The sequence below is a fragment of the Symphalangus syndactylus genome, chromosome 11 (assembly GCF_028878055.3).
Source record: "Symphalangus syndactylus isolate Jambi chromosome 11, NHGRI_mSymSyn1-v2.1_pri, whole genome shotgun sequence".
Lineage (NCBI taxonomy): Eukaryota > Metazoa > Chordata > Mammalia > Primates > Hylobatidae > Symphalangus > Symphalangus syndactylus.
Genome location: NC_072433.2, coordinates 103,634,984 through 103,651,560, shown reverse-complemented (window position 1 = coordinate 103,651,560; position 16,577 = coordinate 103,634,984). Strand labels below are relative to the sequence as shown.

The 16,577-nt window shown below is 45.1% G+C and overlaps 1 protein-coding gene and 1 pseudogene across 4 annotated transcripts in view; one reads left to right on the top strand and one right to left on the bottom strand.

Annotated features, from left to right (window-relative positions):
• LOC129493045 (small ribosomal subunit protein eS17-like) overlaps positions 1–9,355 on the bottom strand; it is a 145,626-nt pseudogene extending 136,271 nt beyond the window's left edge. Inside the window, exon 1 of the transcript XR_010114485.1 lies at positions 9,264–9,355. The product of XR_010114485.1 is annotated as a small ribosomal subunit protein eS17-like (transcript). The remainder of the gene's footprint in view (positions 1–9,263) is intronic.
• SEMA6A (semaphorin 6A) overlaps positions 8,392–16,577 on the top strand; it is a 132,827-nt gene continuing 124,641 nt past the window's right edge. The window contains exon 1 of one of the 3 annotated variants that reach the window (XM_055298695.2): positions 8,392–9,623. The gene's annotated coding sequence lies outside the window, so the exon portion shown is untranslated. The remainder of the gene's footprint in view (positions 9,624–16,577) is intronic. The other 2 variants (XM_055298696.2, XM_055298697.2) reach the window with 2 other exon arrangements.

Below are 16,577 nucleotides of genomic sequence, written 5' to 3'. Positions count from 1 at the left end.
GAGGAAATTCCCTAAAGCAAGGGAATCTAGCCAAAAAAAAAAAAAAAAAAGTCAAAACATTGGACTGTAATAACTTAAAAATCCAAGTCTGCAATCTTGTTCAGAAAGTAGAGAATAGAAGGGAACAGTAATAGTGAGGAGGAGTAAAGGTTTAGGGACTTTCAAAAGTTTGCTTCAACAGAAGGAAAGGCTTTAAAAGGTGACTGGGAGAAAGGAAATGACTCAATTGCTTTGAGGCATGCAAAGAAAGGGAGAGGAATTACGAGGAAATCAACATGTACGTTTCTATAAGAGTCTTAATAATACAATTAAATGACACAATACAGTAGTTTTTAAGAAAACAGGCGTGTAGGTTTTCAGTTCAAATATTAACATGTAACATTCTAGTTTATGTTAATAAGTACTTGGTCATGAATAAAGATATATTTAAGAAGTTTCACAAAGAAACTGACATCGGTTGTTCCACTTGTCTTATATTTAGTGAAGTACAAATCAGGCACTGGTAACTAGTGATTGAATAATCTGAAACTTTTGGAAAGTACCGTATTATATATTATTTATTTTGAAATGTATCATTTAAGCTTATTCCAGCCAAAAAGTTGTATCTGAAACACTCTTAAATCTAGCTGTTTAGTCAGTATTTTATAGGACAATTAACTAGAGACTTGTCCCAGGCACAAAATCCAAAATTCAAGATCAAGTTAAGATATTGGGAAACCATCCTTATATTTTATAATTATATATACAGGGGAGTTTTCAGATGATAAATTTATATTCTACAATGTAGCTTTTTATACTTCATTAAGAACGTACTTTAGATCCAAGCACAACACTTTTTTAAGGACATTCATTGTTCACAATTATCCAGCCTAAGTTTAGATGTTTAAAACAGCTGTCTTCTGTTTTAAAGTTTCAGTGTTAAAGCAAACAAAACACCCTTAGTTGTCTTCATTTCTCTGGTTATAAAATTACTCTTAAATACACATTAATTATAATAAACAGCCTGGAAAAATCTTTCAGTTGATATCAGTACAGAGTTTTCTCACATAATCTAAAAACTAGAATTGGAACAAATTGAAGCATAATTTTATGTTTAAGCATGTGCCAGAACAATCTTCTCTTCTAGTAGGGCTTTCACTACCTGGAAGCAAAGGCCTTGAAAGGCAGTTCTCAAAAACAAGTACATTTTAATTTTCATCATTCTTTTGGCCAAATAGCAAATTCCAAAGTGGTACTTAACCAGTTTATCTGGTTATGAAAAGTATAAATTACATTTAGGTAACTGCATTTTTAAACAAACTCACATCCCAGTAGACATCTTTAAGTCTAAATATTAGTAGGTAGGGCAATTAAAGGAAGTTATTTTGGAACAGAAAGAAGAAAACAGGGCCAAAGACAGTCTTCGCTCTACGTTACATAACTAGAGATTTCAACTAAATGTAAAGAGCTTTTGTGGAGGAAAAAAATGGAGTTCTGGTTTACTTTACATGTATTGTTCATTAATTACCTTATTTCTAATCTACCATTCTCTTAATTTCCCAAACAATAATTTGATATCAGAAGTGAATGAAGCCAAAGCTCCACTGTGGTACAGTGGAATGATTGTTATACACAGGGTGGGGGGCCCACCATGAAGCTATTCATGGAGGGGCAGACAGTAAATCACTGTTAGCAAACTCTAGCTTGCTGGTAGAGCTGGTCCTTTGAGATGCTCTGACATTGTTCCCAGTGAATTCAAATTGCAGTTTATCTCCTTCCACAAGTCTTCTAGAGTTCTATTTATATTCTTATTGAATCTTATTTTCAAGCATCTTATTTTTGAAATTGTTATATTTACTCATCACTTTCACCTATAAATCTTTTTCTCCCCATTGGGAAAATCAAAAAGCAAATTAGACATGTTACAGTCGAAATTCTGTGTTGGGAGAAAGCCTAGATTTTGGTCATCCTTTGAACTAGAATCTCAAAATCTGAAGAGCATAATATATTTCTAGTGTTTCTTTTTTTTTTTTTCCTTTTCCTTTTTAAATGGTCCTATTCTATCCAAGGATCTATTCATTATCCTAATGAATCCTTGAAAAGGAACTCATTGCTTTCACTAACTCATGCCCTCCTTTATGTACCTTTGCTCTCAGTTAAGTGCTGGAGATACAAGAGAAATGACAGAGATATAGTCCGAAGACTTGAGAAACTTGTGATCTAACAGGAAAGAGAAGCATTTAACAAATAATTGCACCAAATATTAATACTAGCTGTAATGTCTGATATGTACTATGAAGTAAATTCAGAGGGTACTTTGAGAATACATAATGGAGGATATGATCTATTTTAGACTATCAGGGAAGTCTTGTTTGAGGCAGGGACATTGAAGGATGAGTAGAGGTTAGTCCAGTAAACAGGGAGAAGGGGAAGTTCCAGTATTCCAGGCAGGAGCACAAGGGCAGGCCTGTAGTTATAAAGAAGAAACATGGAGCTTTCCGCGAACTGAAACACCAGTGATGCTGCAAGAAAGGGAGACAGTGATGAAAGCACGGCAGAGATGAGACTAGAGAGGTAGGCAAAAAACTAATCATGCACAGTGGTAAGGCTGTATTAGGGTTTCGGGATGTCTATGAATGCCTCTGAGGTGTTTTAAGAGAGGCTTGATGTGATCAGATGTGCATCTTTCAAAGATCACTTAGACTACAATCTGTAGAATGAATAAGAGGACAAGAGAGAATAGAATTTAATGTTAATTTGGGAGAAAAAGCGACCAAAAATATTGCTACATATTAGTTACAGATACATACGGCATATGTAAAGGTACAGAAACAAAATGTAAGGATGCACAGAAAACTCATAATATCATTACTTATAGAAAAAGAAAATGAGAGTAAGAAAGAGATGTTGATGAAAAGGAAGTTAAGTTTTATCCACCATGTTTTATTTCTTGAAATACAGACAGTAAACAAAAATGACAAAATATTAACAGTCATTAATTCTGAGTAATGAAAATTGGGATGTTGGTTATATTATTCTTTGACAATGTTTCAATTTCCTCAAAAGAAAAACTAAGTTAAAAAAAAAAAGTGAGAGGAGTACCAAGAGACAGTGGTGTGTCATCAAAGCCAAGAGCAGAGAGTATTTCACAAGAAACAAGTTAATTGTTGCCGATAATTCAAATAAAATGAAAATGTTAAAATACCCACTGTATTTACTGTCATGAATGTCACTGAAGACTAGCAAAAGGGGATTGAGTAGATGAAAGAGGACGAAGTGGCGGCACTGGTTATCAACAATCTCTGGGGCTGTCAGGCTTTGGAAGAGAGGAGAGAAGAGAGTAGGTTGAAAGAAATGGGATCCGAGGTAGGCTGTTTCTTTATCTTTTTCTTTTTCTTTTTGAGACAGAGTCTCTCTCCGTTGCCCAGGCTGGAGTGCAGTGGTGCAATCTTGGTTCACTGCAACCTCCACCTCCTAAGTTCACGCCATTCTCCTGCCTCAGCCTCCCGAGTAGCTGGGACTGTAGGCGCCTGCCACCATGCCCAGCTAATTTTTTTGTATTTTTAATGGAGACAGGATTTCACTGTGTTAGCCAGGATGATCTTGATCTCCTGACCTCGTGATCCATCTGCCTCGGCCTCCCAAAGTGCTGGGTTTACAGGCGTGAGCCACCACACCCGGTGACCAAGGCAGACTGTTTCTAAGACGGGAAAGACCGAAGCTTGCTTCCATGCTGATGGGCAGATGCAGGAGGGTCTGGAGACAATAGGACAGAATTTCTGAGAACGTGTGAATTATTGGGAACATAAGGAGGGACTGGCCTCCTACTGGAGGAGGGACACTGCCTCCTTCATAAGAAGAGACACTTAGAAAATAATGAGTATAGGCCGGGCACAATGGCTTACGCTTGTAATCCCAGCATTTTGGGAGGTCAAGGCGAGTAGATCACCTGAGGTCAGGAGTTCGAGACCAGCCTGGCCAACGTGGTGAAACCCCATCTCTACTAAAAATACAAATATTAGCCAGGCATGGTGGCAGGTGCCTGCAATCCCAGCTACTTGGGAGGCTGAGGCAGGAGAATTGCTTGAACCTAGGAGGCAGAGGTTGCAGTGAGCCAAGATTGTGCCATTGCACTTCAGCCTGGGCAACAAGAGTGAAACTCCATCTAGAAAGAAAAGAAAAGGGAAGGGAAGGGAAGGGGAGGGGAGAGGAGGGGAGGGAAGGGGAGGGGAGGGGAGGGAAGGGAAAAAAGTAAAGAGGAAAGAAGAAAAAGAAAGAAAGAAAGAAAGAAAGAAAAGAAAGAAAAGAAAATAATGAGTAAAGAAGCAAAAATGTTCCCTTCTGATGGACTGTGTTTTTTTCAGGGAAGTACGAGGTATGAAGGGTGAGATATCTGATTAAGGGGAGAAAGTTAGAAACGAGCTGAGATAAGGCGGTGCTTTGGATGAGATTGAGGTTGATAACAATCTATCTACATTTTTTTCCAGCAGGCTTCAGCCGCCCAGTTCAGGAGCAGAGACGGCTGATGTTTACACACTTCAGAACTAGCTTTTAGTCAGATAGATGTTGACCAAAAGATAGAGGAGCAAAAGAATTGAAAGTATTTGAGGAGAGAGGGACTGATACTATGAAGCTATGCTAGACATAGAGAGGAATGAAAGAAGGAGGGAATAGGTGATCGAGAGAGAAGCAAAACTCAAAATCTGGAGGTCCTTAAGAAATCAGTGAATGCAGGGGGGTGCATGAGCAAGGAAGATTGAAGGAGAAGAAGTGATTGGAAAGCAGGATGTCAGAATTAGTGATCTGGAAGATGGGGCATTTTTGATAATAAGGCCCAGAATGAAGCCTGGAGTAGGTGGAGGAGGGGAGTAGAAAGACAGCATAGATGAGGAATGCAAGAAGTGGAAAAGCCAGAGGGTCAGTGGTTATATGGATGTTAACACTACCATGAGTCATGACAGGTGGAGGGACAGATAGGAGGACAATAAGTCTTTGAAGAATCGGATAAAATGAGACCACAAATGTATTTGTAGAGTTTAGCTACCAAGGTCAGCCAGAGGTTTTTAGAGGAGGAGAAATGACCTGAAAGCAGCATGAGGAGCAAGGACATGGACCTTTCTTTGTGAAGAGGAATAAAGGGACAAGAAGAAGAAACAGCCCCCACAAGAAAAAGCTAGGGAAAAGTAGTTAGTCTAGAACACAGCCAGGATTTATTGTGACAGTGGTTCTCATCCCTGGCTGCAAATGAGAATCATCTACGGAGTTTTAAAACCTACCCATGCCGAGGTCCCAGTCCTTACTGATGAATGAGAATCTTGAGCTTGGGGATTTGCATCACTGAAGAGCTCCCCTAGTCATCTAATGTGCAAGTGGATTTTAAAACCACTGACTTAAGGCAAAGAGGTAGAGGGAACTTTGGAGAAGGGGCTGAGGGTACAGATAGGTTTCTTGATTATAAATGATAATGGCCTGAATGTACAAACTGTGCTCCTCAAGTGTGCCTGCATGAACCCTCATGGAACTGTGAGTAGCAGCAGCCCCTTCTTCTCCCAAGTTCATTACTCCTTTTTGTCTCAAAGCAGAGATTCTAATCAAACAGCTAGATGTGGTCTTTGCACAGAACCTGAGTTTATCTTTCTGCTTTATTTTAAGCTTCCTCCACACTTTTCCAGGTGATCTGAGGAAAGCGGGAACTGTCATGTAGTTAAGAAGGGGAGGGGGTGGCCGGGCGCGGTGGCTCGCGCCTGTAATCCCAGCACTTTGGGAGGCCAAGGCAGGCGGATCAGGAGGTCAGGAGATCGAGACCATCCTGGCTAACACGGTGAAACCCCCGTCTCTACTAAAAATACAAAAAAAATTAGCCGGGCGTGGTGGCGGGCGCCTGTGGTCCCAGCTACTCGGGAGCCTGAGGAGAGAGAATGGTGTGAACCTGGGAGGCGGAGCTTGCAGTGAGCCGAGATCGCGCCACTGCACGCCAGCCTGGGCAACAGAGCAAGACTCCATCTCAAAAACTGGAAAAAAAAAAAAAAAAAAAAAGAAGAAGGGAAGGGGGAGTTGTTACAGGTAGCTCCCAGCCCTGACCCAATCACTGACACAGGTCAAGCCACTTCTTTCCGCTGTGCCTCCATGTGACTCCTGTAAAATGTGATGGTAGGATTGATGTGGAGGATGGCAAGGATGACAATGTGGCACTTAATCTTTATAAAGCAGTGTCTGCCTTAGACTTCGAATTTACAAAGACCATCTAATGTAATCCACAGGCTCCTCGGGAAGTGAGTAGAATAAGAATCCCCATTTACAGGTGAACCCACTGGGACTTAGAGAGATACGTGACTTGCCCAAGATCACCAGCTAAGTTACATTAACCGCAGATGGCCTCCAGAGACCAGGGCCTCAAACACTCCATTTTATGTCACTTTAAAAAAAACCAGTGAAGTCACCTTCTAATCACTCTGTGATTCTTTAACTCTTTGGCTTTCTTTTCCTGAAGGGGCAGGGTATAAATTGCAGACTTCAAAGGCTTTGAAGGGGCAGTGGTTTTACTGAAAACTTACGGCAGGCTTCTGGAAGTGTGTCTGAGGCGCACATATGGGGAAATGACATCATGAGGTTTCATAGCCTGGCTTCCCCACAGGTCTCCCCTGAGGGTTTCGGGAGACTGACAATAGCTGGCTTTTCTTCCAGCTCCGAGGGCATCTCTTCTGGCAGGTGGAAATGTAGTATCACGTGGTCAGAAGGCCGGGCTCCTACTTGGATGGTGAGACTAGGCTCTAGTAATTGCCAGGAAGATTCTGGGTGGTATCTCTTCACTGTGAAAAGTAGACTCCAATTCTTTAACTCTCGTATTCTATAATTTTAAATTAGCTAAATTTAATCGCTCGCTTCTTGGCTCAGCGTTACTACAAATTAAACATGCAAGTATTAATATTGAATATAATGTCCCTTTAAACAATATCCTGAAACTCATTGTGGGGCATTTCCAATATATCCATAAAGCAAATAAAACAACTTAACTATTCGTTTCTCTAAGGCTAGGAGCTAAAACCGAAATTAATTTGGTTCGGCCTGTGAAAGAATTCGTTTGCTCTGCCTAATTCTGCATATTAAAGGACTCTTCCCAGACACAATTAGCATGTAAATCGGCAGCAGGAAGCGAAGAAGGAGCCTCGGCGACCCGGCTTGGGTGGAGCGCAGGACAGAAAACCCCGGAGGCCGAAGGGGCCGCAGCTTCGAAGGGGCTGCGGTACCGCGCCTGGGGCGCACGGACGAGCTAGGGGACCAGCTCGCACTGACCCTGCAGTCATCAGCCAAATTCTGGGTGTTAAATAGCGCAGCCGGGCATCGAGCCGGCTTGGCCGCCAGATCCTTCTCCGAACCCCGCGGGATTCTAAGGAGACGTCCCGCAGCCGGCCCCCACCCAACCCGCGGGAAAGCGCAATCCTACCCACCTCTCCACACTTCCCAACCCCCTTCCGAGGTTGGCTCTTGGAGCCGCGGGGGCTGCGCGCGCACCTAGGGCCGCGCCCCCCACTACCCCCGGTCTATAGCGGCCTTCGCCCTGGAAAGGTGGGGATAGCGGCCCCTGCTGACAGCTCTGGAGAACAGCAGAGGTACTGATTTTTTCTTTTTTTCCTACCATTCTCCCTACCTTTTCCAGGTGGTGGTAGTGGTGGGGAGGAATGGGTGTTGACCCGTGTGCGTTTATTCTTCATGAAGCCTCTTGAGGAGATGTCTGTACTTGCAGAAGCGACAAAAGAGGGAACGTGGACTTATTAGTGGTCCTAGTCCCAATTAGGGAACAGGTACTGTTTCCAATATAAAGAAACTCGGCCTAAGCGGGACTGAGACCCCGATCTCCACACTTGCTTTTCTCAGCCAACTCCATGACTAGTAAATATCTCTCCGAGAACTGCTGGGCCGCCCGGTGTTACTTTGTTTAAAGGCTGCGACTAGGGTCCGCACCATCTGCGAAGCCCCCTTGGGGAGCAAGAGCCTCGGCGCGCAGTTGCTTTTGGGGCGCAGCGGCAGGGGGAGGGGAACGTGGTGTGACCCGACGAGTTGGCACAAGCCTGTAACTGCAAGACTTTGTAGCTGTTGAAAGTTCAAGTGGTGAAAGAAGGCTGTGCCTGCCATTCTTCATGTGATCATAACAACAGCGCCTTGGAAGTGGTTGCGATTTTCTTCTTCCATAAAGCTTTTGGGTTCTCACTGGAACCCAATTATATAGCGTGTTATTTCTGAAGTTTACTTATTTCTAAGACCAGTCCACACAATGTGAACTTCATGAAGTTTTAAAATAGATCGCCGCCGTTAAAAACGCCATTCTCTGCACTGTAGTTTATTTGCTTACTTCACATGCTTTATTAACGTGTGTATGTGCGTAATGAATAGCTGTGTTCTTATCTTCCAAATGTATTTTTAACCGCACCGGCTTCTATCCACTTCACCTAACTACGTAGAGCGTCCATCGCTTCTGGAATCTACCTCTTGATAACAGTAATCAGAATCAGAAAGGCTGGCCGTTCACTTACCCTCATCCTTTTAAACTTTTCCATTTAAGAAAATCGATGAACAAAACCTTTCTTGTAACTCGCTCCTGCACTACGTCTACTTTTATTTATTTTTCTGATTTGGCAGGACTCAGCAATGCTGTCCCGGATTTTTTTTTTTTCCAAGCTAGAGCAGATGTGGGGGTGGGGGAGGTGAGGGCTGGGCTCCAGCCGGAGTCGCCCCCGCTGAGCCTCCGCCTAGCGCGCGGTGGGGCCAGGAATCCTGGTGGAAGGAAGTGGTGCTGGCCAGTTGGTCCAAGGCTCCACCTGCAGCCACACCGCGTAGTTTCTCCCCCTCTGCCTCACTCACTCGCACTCACATACACCACAGCTCTCCTTTGGGTCGGAGGAGACGCCAGCCAAAGTAGGCGGAGTTGCGGGAGGAGAGTCCGATCTGCGCAATCCAGTCCGGGACTTGGCTCCGCCCGGGAGCGGCGGCCTCTCCGGTGACAGAGGAGTAGTGAGCGGCACGGGGTGAGGCTGCAGCCAACTCCGCTCCCCGCGCACTCGGCTGCCCAGGCGCTCGGGACCCAGCAGTGGCGCTCCTCCGCGGTGCCGGTCGCCCGCGATGCCCGCTTAGCAGCGTGTAGCAGCGGCCAGCATCACCACACCCGCGGCACCGCTCTCCCGGCCGCAGAGCCGGGCCAGAGCCTTGCACCCCTGCCCCAGCCCCCACCCCGCCCCCCGCCCTGAAATGACTTGTTAATCGGCGCAGACACCACCAAGGGGACTCACCGGAGTGGAATCCAAGTGGAATTTGGATTTGGAGAAGAGTTTCTTGAACATTTACCCTCTTCCTTGTTGGTTTTCTTTTTCTTTTTCTTTTTCTTTTTTTTTGGCTTCTTTCTTTTTTCCTCTCCCCTTCTCCGCTCGTCATTGGAGATGAACACATCGCGTTTGCATCCCAGAAAGTAGTCGCCGCGACTATTTTCCCCAAAGAGACAAGCACACATGTAGGAATGACAAAGGCTTGCGAAGGAGAGACCGCAGCCCGCGGCCCGGAGAGATCCCCTCGATAATGGATTACTAAATGGGATACACGCTGTACCAGTACGCTCCGAGCCCCGGCCGCCTGTCCGTCGATGCACCGAAAAGGTACGGCCCGGACGTCCCGGCGCGCCCCACCTCCCGGGCAGCTGGACTCCAGCCTGAGGGTCCCGGGGCCGTGGCTAGCGCGTGCTGTCGGCTTTGTGGTGCCTGCGTTTTATTTTGTCTTGTGTCTCTGTTTCCCGAGCGTTGCCCGGTCCTGGGGGAGCAGCCGTAAGCCCTGCCTGCCTTTCCTCTCCGCCCTGCGCCCCAGAGTACGCCCGGCTCCACGTCGAGAGCTTTCCCACCCGCGTTGCGCACACGCCCGGCGCCGCCCCGGGCCGGGACGGCGCGTATGGCTGTTCCTCCTGGGGGTGTGTGCGCGAGACCCAAGGCTCATCCTCACGCGTGCCCAGCAGGGAGCAGAGCGGACCCTAGAGGGTGGGATTCTCAGAAGCTCCCTGGCCCGGTGTCGAAGGCGGGGGAAGGGGTTCTGCCCTCGAGGGCTGGAGGGGGTTGGGTAGAACAGCGCTGTTTTCGTCCAGTGCCGGGTGGGAGAAGGGGTTCCGCGGAGACGGTGTGGAAGCGGAGAGAATCTTTTGTTGTCAGTGTGGGGTCTGGGCTGGGCTCCGTGGAGTGCGAGAAACTTGCAATGGCCCTAGGCACCCGCGCGCCCTGTCTCTTGGTGAGATCCTGGCTCCTGTGGCCGCTGCCACCATAGGTTCCGGGCTTTGTTTGCTCGAATAAGTGTCCAGGAGCAGCCGTTCGGGTGACGCGGCGCCCCCGCCCTGGGTCCTGTCCCCCGCCGCAAGCTCCCAACCCGAGCGGCAAGAATATAGCCCGTCGCGGCTGCGTCCCCCCTGAAGCACCGAGCCCTTTGCACCCGGCTGGCGCACGGTACGCCCTCCTCCCAGCTCAGCGCGGTCTCGCTCTGGAAAGATGACCCGGGAGGGGGAAGGGTAAGAGACCTGGCAGAAGATGGCCCTGGGTTTGAAACCCAGACTAGGGCTCTGTCCCGACTCCTCACTGTGTCCTAGGGCGCTACCATGGGGGCAATGGGGCGCTGGAGAGTAAGCCGGGCAGTGCCCACCCACCCTGCCTGATCCTGCTGGGGCGGGAAGTGTCTCTTGTCCCGATTCTCCGCGTTTTGCTCAGCTCCTTGCTGTGGGAGATGGTGCAAAACAGGATCCTGAGGTCTCCTCCCTCCTCGCACGACCCGAGCGGCACGGGGGGAGCCAGGGAGCGGTCCCGGACTTGTGGACGTCGGGAAAGGAAACAGGATTCCGCTGTTTCTCCCGCTCCCTCGCCGCCCCTCCGCCCAGCGCCTCCTCCCACTTTACCGCGGCGGGGTCACTGGACCAGGCGCTTCTGGAAAGTTTCCCTGAAAGCCAGGGGCGGCAGGCACGACCTGACTGGGGCTCAGCATGTGCAGTCTGAGGGAAGCCGGACCTGGAGGGAATCATGCGGACAGGTCGGGATGCAGCTAGGAGCTAGATCCCGGCCCTTTGGAGAGTGGAACCTCCTGGCCCGCGGTACTTGCTCGACAAGTCGGGGAAGGGATGAATGGGGAAGCAGGACCCTGGAGGCAGGTGCGGCCACTGTGGACAGAGGCTGTGGCGAGGGTGCGTGTGGACACAGGCCGGGGCTCACTGGCTTGCAAGTAGCCAGCTCCAAGTGCAGAATCTCGAGCCATCTGCTCCCTGCGCACGGTTTCCTAGCGTGGCTATCCGGGGAGGGAAGAAGCAGAGCCAGGTGTGCGTGGAGCGGGAGAGGAATGGGAGACTGGAGGCGCTGTCTTCACAGCCAGGGCAAGCACTTCCAGGGAGCCTCCGGCCTGTATCGCACTGGGGAGCCCTGCAGGCTTTTCCGCGTCGGTCTTTGGGAGAAAGGTGGCTGCTTTGGAACTGCGATGGCCAGGCACAGCCACAGTGGGATCGCTCCTTTCTTTACGCTCAGCTTTTTTACGCTACTGACTGCGATCTGTGAAATGTTTAAAACACAGGCGCGATGGACACACACACACGCACACGCACACACTTGCGCTTGTACGCACAACTTTCTTTACCTCAGATCTGAAAAGCCGTTTAACCCACTTGCAGTGTTGTGCCAGCAGGTCTCAGAAAAGCTATTTAATGCCTCCCAGCGCTGGTTTTTCAGTCTTTCCAGGATGGGAAGTTCGAGTGCCTTTGCCATGTCTTTCTTTAGTCCTGAAATTGTTCGTCGTCCTTCCCCTGGTGGACACATCTTGGGCATCAAGTCTGTGTATGCTACAGTGATGGCGGGGAAGACTGGTGGTTTAATTAATTATTTAATTATGTTTTCTCCCCCAAAGTAAAGATGCCTATGTTTAATTCTGAATGAAAATACTCTACACTTTTTTACACCGTACCCAAATGGCTACCAGCGGTCAAGATTGCAAGAATTTTGTATGACTTTTTAATGCTGTGTTTAGTCTGCATGGAGCAGTTTTATGATTTACAGTAAGCTTTGATTAAACTACTCCAGGCACCAAAGTTAATTATTAACCTAACCTTAAATACAGTAGCAGAACTATGTCTCCACCTATTAACCTAAACTATCTATTAAAAAATAATTGCACTAGCTATTTGAATTTGGTTTACCCATGCTTGTTTGTATGGTAACTTTTATTTGAATCTTGAGTAACCCTTACTCCCTGTTATTATTTTGGTTTTGGGACGTTCTTGAATGAGGCACTTTGCAAACCAGTCTAAAGCAGAAAAGAACGAACATCAAATTTAAAATCTTACTTTTGTGTTATGAGTCATTTTTCAACTTGATGTAAAGAAGCATTCTACTTTATGTTTCTTATTTACAGTGTTTGTGGGTGACAACCTTCCCCATATGTTAGGTCTTGCAGCTATCACCTTTTAGAGATGTGCTACATTCTCAATAATGCATATAATCCACATATGTAAATGTTAAGCAGATACCGAAAATCATTTCTGAGGAGACATCAGCTGAATATACTTACTAGACATAACAACTAAGCTTAAATAGGTAAAAATTTTATAAGAACCAGTATAGAACACTCAAGTAAATGTTGAATGAATGAAATAAATAGTCACACATGGTTCATGTTTCTCCACTTAAAGTGGACTTCTTTATTTTCCCTACAGTGAAAAAAATATATATGCCTTCAAGTGAGTGCTTATGATAAGGCGGCAATAGTGCACCTTTTTATTTACACACAAACACACACCCCTCGAGTTCTTCCAAAATCTAGTAAATGCTTTTTCCAACATTAAACACATATAGCAGTTGTATTTTGAGTAGGCGGGTAGCATTGCACTAGTGAAGTCTAATGTGTTGAATCAGAAGCGTAGCAAGGATTAGGAAGACTGTTATCTTCACCAAATAAAAATGAGGCATCCAATTTAAGAACTTGTATTAAATTCAAAATAAGTAATTATGCTTTAAAAGTAAATGGGTAGTTGCATTCCTATATGAAATGGAAGGAAAAATACTATTTTGAACCAGGAGTTAAGTCAGATAGTTTATTCTGTGTACATTGTGGTTCAGTGCTTTTCAGAACAGGACAAAAGAGTGATGATGGGATGAAAGTTTTTTTAGAACTAGATTGCCAAGAGCTAATATAGTCTCTCCATCTTATTTGTTTGCAGGAAGGAATCACAGAACAAGCTAAGCTAATTGCAAATGCTTTAATTAAGCATCTGCCATTTGTGTAAGGCAATGCCTAGGAAAGCCTATCTCTGCACTGCCCCTCTCCACACCCTTCTTAAAGTTTAGACAATTTTCTGCCCTTCTAGAGTAGAGGAGTGCTCCTTGACATATTTATATAGGAGCTTTGTGTTACGGCAGCCACATTTGTGCATGTTGAGGAAGGTGATGCCTTGAAGCATTCTGCTGGGCCCTCCCATATCAGGACCCCCCAACTCTGTTGGGTTGCCTTGGAGCCAAGTTCTCTCTGAGATATTTCTATTTCAGCATGAAGGCTTTTCTCATCTGCTTTAAAATGCGCTGCAAGAGCAACTGAGCTATTCTCTGCTGGCGACCACATGGTTGCCTCTTGGGGATATGGTAAGATAGAGAAAGGAGGGAGACATTTAATCCCTTTGAAATGGGCAAATGAGATGTCATACCACACAAACCTCAAGGGGAGGAGTTCAGGACAACTTCTCACCTTGGGACTATTGCATATAGTCTATACACAAGGGTATCTTGCTTTGTGAAACAGATAAGCTTTTGCAAAACTTTATTACAATAATTCCATTTACACCAATAGAGGGTATCATATAAAACCATAATACACTGATGATTCCCAAATAACCTCTTCAGCTTAGACCTCTCTCCTGGACCTCACAAATAACCAATGCTTAGTGGGTAGGTAGCTCCTCCTGAACCTAATAGAGATCTCAAACTTAGGTTTAAAAAACCTAATTCTGTATCTTTCTCCCCCATATCTGCCTTTCTCATAGTCTTCTCCATCATAGTAAATGGCAACTCCATTCTTTGAGTTGCCGGGCCCCCAAATCTAGTTCTCCTTGAAGCTTCTCTCTCATGCCTACATCCATTGTGGCTGCAATGCTGTTGGCTCCACCTTCGGAATGCCTGCAGGCTTCCTTCAGGTGTTCCTCCTCTGTGGCCCTCAGATTGGCCAAGCCATGGTCCTCTCCTGCTAGGTTTTCCTGCCAGCTTCCCAACTAGCATTCCTGCCTCTGCTCATTTCTCAACACAGCAGCCGAAACACAGCAGTGATTTTTTTTTAAACTAAGCCAGATCAGATCATTACTCTGCTCAGATGTTTTCCTATCTTATTCCAATAAAAGCCAGTCCTTCCTATGGCCTTTGCGGCCCCACATGATCTGCACTCAGGCTCCTACCTCTCTGACCTCCACCCCTTGGGCTTCCTTGAATCTGTCAAGCATGGCATATACTTGGGGTACTTTGCAAGGACTTACTCTTTCATGCCTTGGGATGGTTCTTTCCCCAGATAGCTACATGATTTGCTTCTCATATTCTTCAGGTCTCTGTTCAAATGTCACTTTCTCAGTGAAGCCTTTTGATCCCCTTATTTACTCTTTCCCACAGCACTCCCCACCTCTTGGCAGTCCTTATTTTTTTCTTAGCGTTTTTCACAGTCTGACAAACTATGTGTTGTCCTTGTTGATTTTCTGTCTTCCACTAGAACATAATGCCATAAGGATAGACATTTTTAGGCTTTATTCACTCTGGCACCTAAAGCTGTGCCTGGCACGTCATGGGCCATCCATAACAAGTGTTTGTTGAATGAATAAACAGTGAATCTTTTTTGCAAACAACTAGTCTTTATTTTATCTATTTTGTCTGCCTTTGTTTTTCTATATCATGTTTTTATCAAATGAGATACTTCATGCATGAATGTGTGTATGTGTGTGTGTGTGTGTGTGTGTACAATCTTCCAAGCACATAGGTGGTATGGCTCATGCATCATTAGTGGAACATTCAGTGTGTTGTTTTTCCAGTGGTAGTGATGGATTGGAGCCTGTTCATTCCCACACTCTCACCCAGTCCCCTCCTGTGTCCAAGAGCACACATCTGTGAGACACCTGGTTGTAGCTGGAGGGAGTCTGAGTTGGGTAAAATCAGCTTGCCAAGAAACAGAGCTAAGAAGACAGCCAGCATTTATGGGGATTGAGCTTTTGACCCCGGCCTCACTTGCTCTGCATTCTAACCACTGGCCATAGAATGTTCATGTTTTTTTTTGAGTTTGCTAATAGTAGTTTTAAAATTCAACTTTCTACCAGGAGAATATAGCATACTCTATTAACCCATGTTTCTGCCCTGCACCTGTACAGTATATCTGCTGTTGAGGATCCTGCACTTGGAGTCAAGAAGACTTGAGTTCCAGACTCTTACTAACTACCTTGGACAAGTCACTTAACTTCTCTGAGGCTGCATTATTTTAATTGAAAATTGTAAATAGTAAACCTTTTCTTCCTAACTTACAGGATTGCTGGGAAAATAATATGAAATCATGAATGTGAATGTATTTAGTGAAATATTACATGCATTCTAGAAATTTGGGAAGTTTGATGTTAACCCCCTCTTTCCCAATCCGGACCCTGGATATAACAGAGATCATACTTCATCTTCTAAATTATTTTTAGAAGAATATACACTGTTCATGTAGTTTTAGTGTAAATCACATTATGCAACTAAATAATATGTTCAAATTCATTGAAATTGTACAGTTCACTTAGAGCGTGGATAGCAACTTTGTTAATTAGAACACGTACCATGTAAAGGAAACACTGCTTTCAACATGATCATTAAATCAGGCAAGGTCATGGGAGTACCACTCTGCCAGGAATTATTTTAAAAGTAAGATAATTGTTTTTGCTCAGTTAAATTCTGAAATAGTTCAAGTCAGTGTAAAAATTAATGTAGCACAGATATGTCAGCTTGAACCAGGACTAGTAGAAGTTTCCATCTTTGTCATAACAAGGCCAAATTAATTAGATTTTGTGGTGTGAGATTAATAAATGTGAAGGGACTGTTGGAGGGAACGTAGTGGACAACTCTAGAGGCATTGAGGAGGTCATGCTTTTTTGACGGACAATACACATGGATTTGTTTTGCGATTTACTAGCAGTGTGACTTTAAGCCAGTTTCTTTTCTCCTTCAGTTTTCATTTGCAAAGTGCTAGTATGATGATAATGTTATGGTTTTGAGAAGAACAAATGTAATAACATCTGTAAAATGCATAGCACAGTAACATCTGTAAAATGCATGTCACAATGCCAGGCACACAAGCAGTCATTCAAAATAAGGTATTATTTTTACCTGAGTAACAGGAGTTATGAAAAATGTCCTATGAATGGAATTTGAAAAGGCAGATAGTACTTTTATTGTGGGGGGCAGGGGAAATAGTACAAAAGGAAACGGCTACAAATCTGTAATATAAAGAGATGATGCAAAAGAAAACAACCTTTGGACTAGAAATAAACATTCATGCCATAAACAGGCCGTAATGTCATGGGTTTTAAGTTGAGAAGCATGTGA